The 10,372-nt window shown below is 42.7% G+C and overlaps 1 long non-coding RNA gene across 1 annotated transcript; it reads left to right on the plus strand.

Moving 5' to 3' along the window:
* Window positions 1-1,941: 1,941 nt before the first annotated feature.
* On the plus strand, window positions 1,942-9,506 carry LOC122464802. Its single transcript, XR_006289191.1, has 3 exons — window positions 1,942-1,954; window positions 5,269-5,270; window positions 9,237-9,506. It is a non-coding gene; the product is annotated as an uncharacterized LOC122464802 (long non-coding RNA).
* The last annotated feature ends 866 nt before the right edge of the window (window positions 9,507-10,372 follow it).

Consider the following 10,372-nt stretch of genomic DNA (forward strand, 5'->3'; position numbering starts at 1 on the left):
TTATAATGTTGGCCAAATAGGAGCACGGTCCGCCTACTCATGGCTTACATGAGCTTGAAGGCAGCTGACAGGTTCTCACCCATTCTCTGGGGAACAGCTGGCTGCATTACACTAGCCGTGCGCCTTTTAACAGGTCCACAAAGCAGCATTTACAGCAGCATTCTGGTACATTTTCTGGCCCAACGAAGAACATCACAATCCCACCTTCCAGCTATCTCGTACCTTTTATCCGAAGGATCCTAAAAAGTTTATAGAGTGTTATATGTAGGATCACATCAGCCATCACCGAAATGCAGTCAGCTCTGAGGTGGAACTGCAGCAACCGTTCTGGGTCAGCGCCACGACACAACACCTTTCCTGAGGGGAAGTAACAAATAATAATGCTTTGCATGTATCCTAAATTCTGAACGCTCTTAACAACAGTCCATTAATTAATCCTGTCAAGGCCCCTGTGGGTTGGGAATGATTATAGATACACTGATGGGTAAACTGAGGCACCACAAGGTTAAATGATTTGCCTAAGGCCACAGTCAGTGTCAGAACCAAGCCCTGCTTAATAGTTGGTTGCTGCAGCACCAGGCCACGGAAATGTAGACAGCAGAATTTAATGCATTTAAATGGATTTTTTTCCAGAATACTGGGATTAGCACACCCCATTCATGCAAACAGTGCGCAGGATATATTTATGCAATATCACTAGGTACCCTTGCCCCTCAGGAGGAACTGCAGAGAAGGGCAGGGATTCACCATGGGTATGTCTATACTACAATAAAACACCCGCCACTGGCCCATGCCAGCTGACTTGGGCTCGTGGTGCTCGGGCTAAGGGGATGTTTAATTGTGGTGCAGACGTTCAGGCTTGGGCTGCAGCCTGAGCTCTGTGACACGCCCCTCCTGGGGTCCCAGAACATCTGGCAGGATGCTGATAAATTGGAGAAGGTTCAGAGAAGAGCCACAAGAATGATTTAAGGACTAGAAAAATGCATTGTAGTGATAAATAAAGTGAGCTCTATGAGTCTGTCTTAACAAAGAGAATGCTAAGGGGCTACTTGATTACAGTCTATAACAGGGATTCTCAAACTGGGGGTCAGGACCCCTCAGGGGGTCGCAAGGTTATTACATGGGTGGTCGTGAGCTGTCAACCTCCACCCCAAACCCTGCTTTGCCTCCAGCATTTATAGTGGTGTTAAATATATTAAAAAGTGTTTTTAATTTATAAGGGGGGGGTCGCACACAGAGGCTTGCTGTGTGAAAGGGGTCACCAGTAAAAAAGTTTGAGAGCCACTGGTCTATAAGTAAAAAGATGTGGAGTACTAGTGGCACCTTAGAGACTAACCAATTTATTTGAGCATAAGCTTTCGTAAGCTACAGCTCACTTCATCGGATGCATTCAGTGGAAAATACAGTGAGGAGATTTATATACACACAGAACATGAAAAAATGGGTGTTATCATACGAAAGCTTATGCTCAAATAAATTGGTTAGTCTCTAAGGTGCCACTAGTACTCCTTTTCTTTTTGTGAATACAGACTAACACGGCTGCTACTCTGAAACTGGTCTATAAGTGTCTACCTAGGGAACAAATATGGAATAATGGGCTCTTCAATCTAACAGAGAAAGGTATAACACAGTCCAGTGACTGGAAGTTGAAGCTAGACCAATTCAGAGTGTAAATAAGGTGTAAATTTTTAACTGTGAGAGTGATTAACCATTGGCACAATTTCCCCAGGCTCGTGGTGTATTCTCCATCACTGACCATTTTAAAATCAAGATTGGATGTTTTTCTAAAGATATGTTCCAGGAATTATTTTGGGGAATGTCTATGGTCTGTGTTATACAGGAGCTCAGGTTAGATGATCACAGTGGTCCCTTCTGGCCTTAGAATCTATGCAGCAGGAGATAATATTTGCTGAAAAATCTAAAAGAGACACCCAATAGAATTGGTTTCTTACCTGTGAATCTTTAATGGCAATACCTGGTATGAGCCTTTGCTGTGTGACGATTATATATACCTTCCACAAAGTGGGGGAAAATCTCTCTCCCTCCTTACTGCTTCTGTATGCCTATGGAGATACACATATGCCCAGTTTTTCCATAATAGGTACCCTGAGGACACCGATTTGCCAGTCCAGAAAGGATACCACGGTTACAGCATTCTGCTCATTCAAGGCTTAGGCAGGCTTCTATGATTTCTCCAGGCCTCCATTTGGTGAAAGCACAACTCTTTGTTTATTATGCTTTTGGAATAAAAGGCACATTGTATCATAGTCTGATCTTCTTCCTCCACAAACGCAAATCACTTTAGAAAAACCTATGTATTTTAGGTACTTGTATGCCCCCCCACCACCACATTACTATAATATCTGAGGACCTCCCAATCATTAATGCATTTATCCTCACAACACCCCCATGAGGTAGAAAAGTGCTATTGTTCCCATTTTACAAATGGGGAGCTGAAGTACTGACTTGCCCAATGTCACAGAGGAAACCTCTGGGAATTAAACCCAGCTTGCTTGAGGGAGGGGGCTAGCACCCTAACCACTGGTCTATCCTTCCTTGCTGTTTTCACCTTCCTTCCCTACTGCATTCATTAATGAGCTGACCTGTACTTTGCTCTCTCAGTCTAGCTGCATTGCAGTTTAGAGTCTGCTGAAGTGCTTCTAGAGAAGAATGAAGTGGATCAGGCCATTCCATGAGCTTATCAAAACTGAGGGTCTTATGGAAAGCTGCACTTTGGCATTTGCTTTTCCTCTCAGATTTACGCTGCTTCAAGATGAGCCAGCTTCTGACACTCTGCCATATGACAATGGTAAAGAATCACAGAAAGACCCAATTTCTTCTAATACCGAACAAGGAATTTGATTAAAGAAAACAAGATTATCTCTAAAGCTACTGTGCCTCTCCATTTGTTTCACCCTAGAACCATATCCACCGCCTTCTGTCTGTTTCCTGTTACAGTTTTACCTATATCCTTACAGCCTCAGCTATACATCTCTAAAAAAATGGAGTAGGAAAATCTGCAGAAACCTGGGATGGAGATGACAGAATTGCAGATGTTGTGGGCTCTTTCTCCCAGATGCAACAAACCTGCATGTGGCAGCTGCCATTTGCACAGTCCTAGACAATAACATCTGGAAAGGCTTTGCTGCTAATGGCAAACTCATCCAGGAAGGAAACACACGAATACTGTGAGTACAAACAGCATGTGTTAAATTCAAGATGTCAAATTGCCATATTTTAGCTTGCCTTTTGTTATTAAAAAAAACGCAAGAAAGTAATCAAGATGAAGATAAAAGTACATTTTCTTCTGCATAATACCTTACCAGATGTAGCACTATGGAACCTTTCCTGAGTTATGCTTTTCCCTTTCCAACTAACCCAATTGGACAGATGATAACAGAGTATTTACAAATGCCTGATCCATTCTGAATCAACTCCTAGAAATGGCATAAATGTACAGTGAAAGATAAAAGTTGCCAAGTTTCTAAAATAAAAATTGTTTTAGAAAGTCACACACTGTTGTAATATATCAGTAAAACTATCATCTTTCTGGCATATTTCATCATCCAAAGAAATACCATACATTAGGCAACTTGTAAGAAATAAAGAAAAGTAGATGTTTATATCACCACTAAAGAAATACAGTTTCTATGTTCATTTTCTTTGGTTTTTGATATATACTTAGCTATATTACATTCCAGGAGCATCTAATTTCCATATAAAGTGTAGCTACTTTCCATTTTACTATGTAGTGTTCAGGAGAGACTTTGATTTGTGTGCCCTAGGGTATATCAGAGAAATGCATAATTTTTTTTAAGTCCCTTCTGTCATGCACCATCAGTAAACTCCTGTACAGATTACAACATGGATGTTTAGTCAGAGAGCCTGTCATCCCACAAAAAGGAGTGGGTGGAAATAATAAATGTGTGGACCAAAAAAAAAAAAAAGAGAGAGAGAGAGAGAAATTCCATTAAGGAAGGTTATTGAATCAATCAAAAGGAGACGGGTGGAAAGATTATTATGAATTTGTTGGGCACACGAGTCCAAGTTTGTTTTGGACTGTAATTTGAGGATAAGAGCAGAATTGGGACCATGGGGGCGGATGCTATCAGTGTTTTTAATCTCCAGCATTCTGCAACACTGATTCAGCATCAATTCAATTTATCATCAGCAATAATGTAAGTTGTTTTTTTTTCACTTAGAAATGTGCTTTTTTGGGGTAGAACTTTCAGACCTGCTTTCTTTTTCCCCAGTGAAGACAAGCTTATGAAGTTCATTTATACAAAGAACATAAATCCTATCTCCTAGTGTTTTTCCTTTGTAAGCTAACATGAAATATGGTTTATAGCTAAGCTAATTCCCAGCATTTAATGTGGGCTGATGAAAGTAGTTCATCACTCTCTCTCTCTTTCGCTCTCTCTCAATCTCTTTCTGTTTAGAGCAGCAAAGTTACTTGTAGCACTGTCATTGCTGATGATAGGACACATGATGTCTCACATATGCCATAACAATCAAGTGTCTTCACACTTTCCTTTGGGGATCCATTGTATTCGAAAACAAGAACTTTCCATTATAAAGGAAAAATCTCTCACTTTCTTGTCATTCTTTCCTCTCCACAGATTTATTTCCTCCTGTTAATGACTCCCTTTTTTCAATTTGTGTCTCTCCCTGACAGATAATAGTCTTTTCCCTGTTCTCCTGTCTGAGCCATACATTCCGCTCGCTTGCTGCTCGTTATTTGGACTCTGGGAGAATGTAGATACAAGAACTTTCTCGTAATCAGTTCAATAATTCCATTTCAAACTTAGTAGTACTGCTGCCACATATAATCCTGACAACTCATTATCCACCGACCAGGTCCTGCTTATTAGCGGTCCTGTGAAACTATCCTCCTTCCTTTTCCTTCTACTCTTTTATTGACGGTTGAACTCCCTGTGCTGAATCTTGCCCTCATTTGCACTTGTGCAACCAAATGAAATCAGCATAGTTGCAGGGTTGTAACTGAAGGTGGACTCTGCCCCCCACCCTCATGTCTGTAATTCAGAGGGGATGAGTAGCAGAGATGCCAAATCCTACGTCTAACTCTGAGTGACATTTTTGCACAGCATGAACAAATGAAGTGAGCAAGCTTGTTGTGATTTTGCTTGTGTATTAGATATGACACGTATAACACCTTCTATCTGAGGATCTTAAGATGCATCTGCCTACCTGTGAGGTTGGCAAGTATTATTACCTCTATGTTACAGAAGGGAAAACTGATGCACGGAGTGGTGAAATGACTTGCCAAAGGTAATGCAGTGAGTGAGGATGCCCAGAACTGTACATTAATCAAAAGATCATCCTTCCATTATTTGTACCTATACAGCTAGATCCTCATCGGCAGCTGACCAAGACTTGGCATATCTGAAGAGGGAGGTGTAAAGGTTCCCTTTGGGACTCTGTGACTGGGTGTTCACCCCACACAAGGCACAGTAGGTTAACTTAAGGCATTTAACCTTATCGACTGCACCTGAAGGAGAGTCAGGGATAATGGAAGTCTAATGGAAGATGATGGGAAGGAGCATGCTGGGCCTGTTTAAAGGGATGAAGCGGAGAACAGACAGGGGCTGCAGGGTTAGTAGACTGCAGTCACTCCCTAAGAGAAGGAAGGTTTGTTTGGGGCAATCGCATCTGACAAGAAGTCAGAGAGGGGAAGTAGTTCTCAGTCACTCTCTGGGAGGAGGGAGTTTGGGCTGGTAAACCCAGAGGTGGGGGGCAGATGATAGAGAAGGGAAATAGGAAGGAGTCTAGGGAAACTGCGACAGGGGCTGGGTGAAAGCAGACCATAGTTGCTAAACATAGGGATTCTGGACTGGAACGCGGAGTTGTGGGCAAACCTGCGTTCCCCTACCAGCTGCTGAGAAAGTGGCACAGGACCTGGTCTTTGACTGGAAGACTGTCTGGAATGGCATGTGGACAGCTTATCCAGTGGGACTCTGATAACTCAGAAGGGGCGGACTATACAGTGCGCTGGCTGGTGGGCTGAGTCACAAGAAGAGGAGCACACCCCATTACAGGCTTGCTCAGTCCTGGGGCCAGCCAGCCACTTGGCTAGGCTGTGGTGTAAATTAAAGCAGACCTAGCACTGCTATATTTTACACTGGCTCCCCATGGCCTCAAAGGGCTGTTCTGGTTGCCAGGAATCACCAGGGCACAGGGACACCCTGGCCATGCCCCCTGAACCAGTGGAGGTTTAGAGTGGGGAGGTTTAGACACCGCTACGGCAATGCTATAGCATCTGCAGATTCTCCTATGCAGGGATAATTGCCAGGTGGCTTGCAGGGCAACTTTGTGCTGCTGGGGCAGTGCAAAGGAGCCCCAGCATATGGGAGGATCTAGCCTTCACTGTTTTCCTCTCTTTCCTTTCACTATCTTTCCCATCTTTTTTTCCTCCCCTTTCCCACTGTTCTCTCTCTTTGTCCACACAACCTCATCCTTTTCTTTGCTTCCTCCCCACTCCCTATTTTCTTTCAATGGCCCAGGCTCTTCCTTTCCTCCTTTCTCTCCCTTAATCCTTTCTCTCCACTGCATTTCTTTGATACCAGTCTGCCCCTGTCTCTCTCCTCACAATTAGTCCAGCCCAAACCTTGCATCTCCTAGCATTGCTCCCTTATCGGGTATTTTAAGCTCTACCTGTCCTTTCCCGCATACAACCATGCCACTCACACCAAGGCAGCCCAATACTTGGCTGAAATCAGCTCTTGGATGGAGAACAGCTGGCTGAGCTGAGCCCAAGCAAGACAAGAATTTTTAATAGAAAGGATTTTTAATGAATCTGTAAACTCAGGGGTCATACCCTATGATTGGAGAATTGCTAATATAGATCCTATTTTTAAGAAAGGGAAAAACGTGATCCAGGAAACCACAGGCCTGTTAGTTTGACCTCAATTGTATTCAAGGTCTTGGAACAAATTTTGAAAGAGAAAGTAGTTAAGGGCATAGAGGTAAGTGGTAATCGGGATAAAATGCAACATGGTTTTACAAAAAGTAGATCATGGCAGAGCAACCTAATCTCCCTCTGCAATGTGCAGGAGGTCAGATGATTACAATGGTACCTTATGACCTTAAAGTCTACAAATGTATGAGAGGTGATGGCGGAGGAAAGTATTTTGAAGTGTTTGCAGTCACAGTGTAGTCTTTGATGGCTGAAAGTTCAAATCTGGAATGGGTCAATTTAGTCCATAGTAGTAGTCTTGGTTTCCTTGAGGACACTGAGCTCTCACATAGCAACAGCCAAAAGTAATGCTTTTTACCATCTCTGGTTGGCTAGGAGACTCCATCCCATCATGAGAGAAGGAGACCTGGCCTCAGTTATTCATGCCTCAGTCACCTCTTGGCTGGACTATAGCAATGAGATATCCTTGGGCCTAAACCTTCAGCACTGGCAAAACTCCAACTAGTACAAAATGCTGCAGCACCGCTCCTCAGCCACACCGGCTACTGTGAGCACATCACATCGGTTCTCCACTCTCCATGCTGGCTTCCCCTAGAATTCTGAACAAAGTCCAAGGTCTCAGTCCTTTTCTTCAAAGCCCTCCATGGCTTGGGCCCAGGATACCAACAGGACCATACAGACATCTGGGATGAAGACCGTGGTCAATAACTTTGCCCCTCTGGCACAGCAGAACTCCCAGCAAGAGTGAAGCTTGTCTGCAGCGGAGGTGGAACATTCTCGTGAGGAGGCTGAAAGCGCGGCATGTTCTCCCACAGGAACGAAGGGCCACAACAAACCTCACCACCGCTCTCCAATCCAAGTGCAAGAAGCATTTCTTTGATCTTGCCGCCTCTAACATGCACACAGCAACAGGTATTTTTTATCAAGCACAAACACAAAACCCTACCCAGACCAGTCACTCCCCTGCACATGCTTCTCCCTCTGGGGAGAGGATAAGAGAACAAACAGCACATGACCGACGTGTAGTCCTGTTGGTTACTGCACTACTGGAAGGTTCTCAGATACTACAGTGAGCACTATAGACTAAAATAGGTCCTGCCCCTTTACTATATGTGCGCACGCACACATCCACTCGTAATCTTTATGAATGGTGACAGGAAGTGGAAGACTGGTAAATGGTCAAACACAGAACATAAGAACCGCCATACAGAGTCAATCCAAAGGTTAATCTAGCCCAGTATCATGTCTTTCAACAGTGGCCAATGCCAGGTGCTTCAGAGGGAATGAACAGAACAGGTAATCATCAAGTGATTCATTCCCTGTCGCCCATTCCCAGCTTCTGGCAAACACAGACTCAGGACACCATCCTTGCCCATCCTGGCTAATAGCTATTGATGGACCTATAGTCTTGGCCTTCACAACATCCTCTGGCAAGGAGTTCCACAGGTTGACTGTGTGTTGTGTGAAAAAAATACTTCCTTTTGTTTGTTTTAAACCTGCTGCACATTAATTTCATTTGGTGGCCCCTAGTTCTTGTGTTATGAGAAGGAGTAAATAATACTTCCTTATTTAATTTCTCCACACCAGTCATGATTTTATAGACCTCTATCATATCCCCCCTTTGTTGTCTCTCTTCCAAGATGAAACTCCCGGTCTTATTAATCTCTCCTCATATGGCAGCCATTCCATACCCCTAATCATTTTTGTTGCCCTTTTCTGAACCTTTTCCTTTTTCAACGTATCTTTATTGAGGTGGGGCGACCACATCTGCATGCAGTATTCAATATGTGGGCATACCACGGATTTATATAGTGGCAATATGATATTTTCTGTCTTATCATCCATCCGTTTTTTAATGATTCCCAACACTGTGTTCACTTTTTTGACTGCCAGTGCACTTTGAGTGAATGTTTTCAGTGAACTATCCACAATGACCCCAAGATTTCTTTCTTGAGTGGTAACAGCTAATTTAGACCCCATCATTTTATACCTATACCTGGGATTATGTTTTCTAATGTGCATTACTTTGCATTTATCAACACTGAATTTCATCTGCCATTTTGTTGCCCAGTAACCCAGTTTTGTGAGATGCTTTTGTAGCTCTTCACAGTCTGCTTGGGATTTAACTATCTTGAGTAGTTTTGTATCATCTGCAAATGTTGCCACCTCACTCTTTACCCCTTTTTCCAGATGATTTATGAATATGTTGAATAGGACTGTTCCCAGTACAGGCCCCTGGGGATACCACTATTTACCTCTCCCCATTCTGAAAACTGACCATTTATTCCTACACTTAGGACAGCTTAAGAGCCTTTGGTGAGGAACCTTGTCAAAGGCTTTCTGAAAATCTAAGTGCAGTATATCCACTGGTTCCCCCTGTTCCACATGCTTGTTGACCCTCTCAAAGAATTCTAGTAGATTGGTGAGGCATGATTTCCCTTTACAAGAATGATGTTGACTCTTCCCCAACAAATTATGTTCATTTTTGTGTCTGACAAGTTTAGTCTTTACTATAATTTCAACCAGTTTGCCCAGTACTGAAGTCAGGCTTACTGGCCTGTAATTGCCAGAATCACCTCTGGAGAACATCTCCAGTCATTTGGTACAGAAGCTGATTTAAATGATAGGTTACAGACTACAGTTCGTAGTACTGCAATTTCACATTTGAGTTCCTTCAGAACTCTTGTGTGAATAGCATCTGGTTTTGGTGACTTATTACTGTTTAAATTATCAGTTTATTCCAAAACCTCCTCTAATAACACCTCAATCTGCAACAGTTCCTCAGATTTGTCACCTAAAAAGAATGGCTCCCTCTCATTCTCAGCCGTGAAGACCAATGCAAAAAATTCATTTAGTTTCTTCGCAATGGCCTTATCGTCCTTGAGTGCTCCTTCAACATCTCAATCGTCCACTGGTCCCACTGGTTATTTCGCAGGCTTCCTGCTTCTGATTTACTTTTAAAAGATTGCTATTACTTTTTGAGTCTTTGGCTAACTGTTCCTCAAATTCTTTTTTGGCCTTCCTAACTATTTTATACTTCATTTGCCAGAGTTTATGTTCCTTTCTATTTTCCTCACTAGGATTTAACTTCAACTTTTTAAAGGATGCCTTTTTGCCTCTCACTGCTTCTTTTACTTTGTTGTTTAGCCATGGTGGCACTTTTTTGGTTCTCTTTCTATGTTTTTTAATTTGGGGTATACATTTAAGTTGAGCCTGTATTATTGTGTCTTTAAAAAGTTTCCATGCAGTTTGCAGGGATTTCACTTTTGGCACTGTACCTTTTAATTTCCGTTTAACTAACTTCCTCATTTTTGTGTAATCCCCCTTTCTGAAATTAAATGCTACAGTGTCGGGCTGCTGTGGTATTTTCCCCACCACAGGGAGGTTAAATTTAATTATATTATTGTCACTATTAGCAAGTGGTCCAGCTATATTCAC

This window comes from Chelonia mydas, chromosome 3, assembly GCF_015237465.2.
Source record: "Chelonia mydas isolate rCheMyd1 chromosome 3, rCheMyd1.pri.v2, whole genome shotgun sequence".
In the NCBI taxonomy this organism is placed as follows: domain Eukaryota; kingdom Metazoa; phylum Chordata; order Testudines; family Cheloniidae; genus Chelonia; species Chelonia mydas.